We start from the raw sequence: 5,018 nt of genomic DNA on the forward strand, positions 1-5,018 counted from the left end.
CATTAAGCAAAGGACCCTGGCCGGATTTAAACAAGGGACCTTATATGCATCTGAACCACTGGGTCACCAGGATGCCCCGACTATATAATACGTTCTCATCCCAACTCGTCACATACCTCCGCTTTTTCACGCCCCTTGGCGTCACTTTAGTGTTCGGCAACAAAACCACTATAGTTAGGTTTAGGTAAGAACTACATGGTTGGACTTAAAACTACTACGTTTGTACAGTGAAAATGACAAGGAACGTTATGAAGAGGAGACACGAACGAACAGCTGATTTTAACGTGATGCACAGGACATGAACAGCGGTCTCCTGGATGAAAGCCTTGCGTTTATTGGACCCGTCCACCTCCCCTTCCGCCCATCCTGTATGTCTCTTTTCACTCTTTAAACAACGTCACCACACTCTCGGCGTACTTTTTTTGGAGCGTTTAGTGTTGCCGTGGATGGGTTTACATTATAGTTAATGGAATGCCCGGTGTGTTTCATACCGGCGCTAAAGGGTGCTGTGTGCGGCGGTACTGAATGCCGACGGGCGTGACAAAGTCTTGGTATTTAATGCCCTGGGAATGAGAACGGGCTGGAATATAACCATAAATGTGTCCACCTCAAACTAATGTCCCTGCCCTACATACTCATCTCATCATTTCGAAATCGTGTGACAGGATGTCCTCCCAGTATCCTGCCGCGGTCGAAGAGGTACTCAGATCCTTTACTCAAGTAAAAGTATCAATACATCAATCTAAAAATACAAGTCCTGCATTCAAAACCCTACTTAATTCAACGTGCAGTACAAGTATTATAAGCAAAAGCATACTTAAAGTGACTGTTTGTAACTTCTTACACGTATAAATCAATCCGGGTCGCAGTCCCATGCCCCGTGTGGCTACGCTGTTCAGACAAGACTCCAACACAAACTACACGGAAGCACCAAAACCGCAAAGTTATATCTAGTGAAGCCCGTCTTGCAAAACAGTGTTGGCCGCGGTCGGAGGACGCGGGGGAGACCGTAGCTTTGGTTTCCATGGCCGGAGTCTCTGCTGTACTCTGCTCCGCTACCTGCTTGCCTTCACTCACACGCCGCGCTCGTTCTCGCTATTTCGTGGAGAGGCCACAGGTGTCGCTGTTAACAAGCATTTCTGATTCTTACAAACAGTCCCTTTAAAGTGTCAAAAGTATTTTTTTTTCAAGAGAGGGTGCTTGTAGAAGCATAGTGTCATGTTCTGGCTGTGCCAGATTATTATTATTTACTTTTGTGATTTGTGATTTGGTTTATTTGTATATATTTCCGGTGTTTCCTGTTTTATTTTGGTAGTTCACTCCTCCTGTGTCTTGTCTGGGTTTACTTCCCTCCTTTGTTTGTTTTCCCGCCTTTTGTTGATTGTCTGCCCCGCCCTGATTTGTGTCACCTGTGTGTAATCTTGTCTATTACTTAAGCCTGTGTGTTTCCCCTCTGTCCTTGTCGGTTCGTTTGTCTCTCCAGCCCCGTCTACCTTGTCCTCCATGTTTCCTTGTTTCCTCCTGCTCTATCCTGGTGTTCCTCGTGTTTCCCGGGTTTGTGATTTTTTGGTTTTGATCTTCTGTTTGGTTTTTGTTGTTTGTTTCTAATTGTTGTTTGGTCCTTGGTTCCCCTCCCTGCCTTTTGTGTTTTGGATGTGTTCAGCTCGATTAAAGCTCGCTTTATTTTCTAACTACCTGTCCTGCCTGTCACTCTGCGTTTGGGTTCACTCTAAAGACTCATCACACGACAGAACGAACCGACCAGTAAAATGGACCCAGCAGAGCTGCAAATGTTTGTTTTGAAGGTTGGTAATTTTGAAAAGACTGTGGAGAAACTCTTTTCTGCTGGTTCTAAGGCTTGGAGTCCCATCTTAGAACAGCTTGCTGTACAGAGACTATATTTTAAGGAGAAGCCATGGGTGAGCCATTTTGTGCCCCAATTAGACATTGTGACAAAAAGACTAAACCAGTTCATGCTCACCCATCAGGTCTCCCTGCCTACGGGTCACCATTCTCCACTCCAGGCTGTTGGCGTTGGCTTCCTGAGCTTCCGGCCCACGCCCCAGCAGTCAGTTAGCTCTAGGCTAGCGTCAGCCCCGGATCTGTTCTTGGGACCCGACTTGCCCTGGGAGGCCCACTAAGTTTACAGTCTGCTGCTCGCCATGCTTATACACAGGACACTAGCTTGGACCTGCTAGGGGTTGGAGCCCCTAGAAGGAAGCGTGGGTCTCAGAGGCGGCGTTCTCCTAAGTTGCTCAGTGTTCCATCCAAATTCAAGCATACTCCTGTGTCGGCAGTCCGGCCGACCTCTGCTCCAAGTGTCCTGTCGGCGGTCTGGCCGACCTCTGTTCCAAGCGTCCTGTCGGAGGTCCGGTCGACCTCTGCTCCAAGCGTCCTGTCGGAGGTCCGGTCGACCTCTGCTCCAAGCGTCCTGGCGGAGGTCTGGTCGACCTCTGCTCCAAGCGTCCTGTCGGAGGTCCGGTCGACCCCTGCGCCAAGTTTCCTGTCGGAGGTCAGGCCGACCTCTGCTCCAAGCGTCCTGTCGGAGGTCCGGTCGACCCCTGCGCCAAGTTTCCTGTCGGAGGTCAGGCCGACCTCTGCTCCAAGCGTCCTGTCGGAGGTCCGGCAGACCTCTGCTCCAAGCGTCCTGTCGGAGGGCCGGCAGACCTCTGTTCCAAGCGTCCTGTCGGAGGTCCGGCCGACTCCTGTTCCACGTGTCCTGTCGGCGGTCCGGTCGACTTCTGTTCCACGTGTCCTGTCGGCGGTCCGGTCGACTCCTGTTCCAGGTATCCTGTCGGGGGTCCGGCCGACCTCCGCTCCACGTCTCCTGTCGGGGGTCCGGTCGACCTCCACTCCATGTCTTCTGTCGGCTGTCTGGTCGACTCCTGTTCCAAGTATCCTGTCGGTGGTCCGGCCGACTACTGTTCCAAGTGTCCTGTCGGGGGTCCGGCCGACCTCCGCTCCACGTCTCCTGTCGGGGGTCCGGTCGACCTCCGCTCCACGTCTTCTGTCGGCGGTCCGGTCGACTCCTGTTCCAAGTATCCTGTCGGTGGTCCGGCCGACTTCTGTTCCAAGTGTCCTGTCGGTGGTCCGGCCGACTACTGTTCCAAGTCTCCTGTCGGGGGTCCGGCCGACCTCCGTTCCACGTCTCCTGTCGGGGGTCCGGTCGACCTCCGCTCCACGTCTTCTGTCGGCGGTCCGGTCGACTCCTGTTCCTAGTATCCTGTCGGTGGTCCGGCCGACTTCTGTTCCAAGGGTCCTGTCGGTGGTCCGGCCGACTACTGTTCCAAGTGTCCTGTCGGGGGTCCGGCCGACCTCCGCTCCACGTCTCCTGTCGGGGGTCTGGTCGACCTCCGCTCCACGTCTTCTGTCGGCGGTCCGGTCGACTCCTGTTCCAAGTATCCTGTCGGCGGTCCGGCCGACTTCTGTTCCAAGTGTCCTGTCGGGGGTCCGGCCGACTCTCGTTCCAGGTGGGTTGTCGGGGGTCCGGTCGACCTCCGCTCCATGTCGCCTGTCGGTGGTCCGGTCGACTTCTGTTCCAAGGGTCCTGTCGGTGGTCCGGCCGACTACTGTTCCAAGTGTCCTGTCGGGGGTCCGGCCGACCTCCGCTCCACGTCTCCTGTCGGGGGTTCGGTCGACCTCCGCTCCACGTCTTCTGTCGGCGGTCCGGTCGACTCCTGTTCCTAGTATCCTGTCGGTGGTCCGGCCGACTTCTGTTCCAAGTGTCCTGTCGGGGGTCCGGCCGACTCCCGTTCCAGGTGTGTGGTCGGGGGTCCGGTCGACCTCCGCTCCATGTCGCCTGTCGGCGGTCCGGTCGACTCCTGTTCCAAGGGTCCTGTCGGTGGTCCGGCCGACTACCGTTCCACGTCTCCTGTCGGGGGACTGGTCGACCTCCGTTCCACGTCTCCTGTCGGGGGTCTGGTCGACCTGCGTTCCACGTCTCCTGTCGGGGGTCTGGCCGACCTCCGTTTCGGTAGGACCGCAACCGCCACCTCCTGTTTCGCCTGGGTTTCAGCCCAAAAACTGTGTTCCTGTGACTGCTGGGCCACAGTTCCAAGCCCCCGGGTTTCTTGGCTCTGTCTCTGCTCTGCCCCGGGCCGTCCGCCCGAGTTCCCCGGCTCGAACTCTGCCCTGGCCCCGGGCCGCCCGCCCCAGTTCCCAGACTCTGTCCCGGTTCTGTCCCCGGGTCATCCACCGGAGTTTCTAGGCTCTGACTCTGCCCTGCCTCCGGGCCGTCCGCCCGAGTTCCCAGACTCTGTCCTGGTTCTGCCCACGGGCCGTCCGCCCGAGTTCCCAGACTCTGTCCCAGTTCTGCCCCCGGGTCGTCCGCCTGAATTCCCAGACTCTGTCCCGGTTTTGCCTCCGGGCCATCCGCCCGAGTTCCCAGACTCTGTCCCGGTTCTGCCCCCGGGTCATCTGCCGGAGTTTCCCGGCTCTGTCTCTGCTCTGCCCCCGGGCCGTCCGCCCGAGTTCCCAGGCTCTGTCCCGGTTTTGCCCTCGGGCCGTCCGCCTGAGATAATCGGTGCCCAAGTTTCCTGGAGTCCCTCCTCCGGACCCCCCTCCGCCCACCCGGTTCTGTTTGTGGAACGTCTGGGATCCGTCCCTTGAGGGGGGGGGGCTATGTCATGTTCTGGCTGTGCCAGATTATTATTATTTACTTTTGTGATTTGTGATTTGGTTTATTTGTATATATTTCCGGTGTTTCCTGTTTTATTTTGGTAGTTCACTCCTCCTGTGTCTTGTCTGGGTTTACTTCCCTCTGTTTGTTTTCCCGCCTTTTGTTGATTGTCTGCCCCGCCCTGATTTGTGTCACCTGTGTGTTTCCCCTCTGTCCTTGTCGGTTCGTTTGTCTCTCCAGCCCCGTCTACCTTGTCCTCCATGTTTCCTTGTTTCCTCCTGCTCTATCCTGGTGTTCCTCGTGTTTCCCGGGTTTGTGATTTTTTGGTTTTGATCTTCTGTTTGGTTTTTGTTGTTTGTTTCTAATTGTTGTTTGGTCCTTGGTTCCCCTCCCTGCCTTT

General features: G+C 55.7%; 1 long non-coding RNA gene across 1 annotated transcript; it reads right to left on the bottom strand.

Moving 5' to 3' along the window:
• Nucleotides 1-1,214: 1,214 nt before the first annotated feature.
• On the bottom strand, nt 1,215-4,818 carry LOC141777487 (uncharacterized). The gene is made up of 2 exons (XR_012595906.1): nt 4,754-4,818; nt 1,215-1,438 (listed from the first exon to the last, which is right to left on the bottom strand). It is a non-coding gene; the product is annotated as an uncharacterized LOC141777487 (long non-coding RNA).
• Between the last annotated feature and the right edge of the window lie 200 nt (nt 4,819-5,018).

This window comes from Sebastes fasciatus, chromosome 1 (genome assembly GCF_043250625.1).
Source record: "Sebastes fasciatus isolate fSebFas1 chromosome 1, fSebFas1.pri, whole genome shotgun sequence".
NCBI lineage: Eukaryota > Metazoa > Chordata > Actinopteri > Perciformes > Sebastidae > Sebastes > Sebastes fasciatus.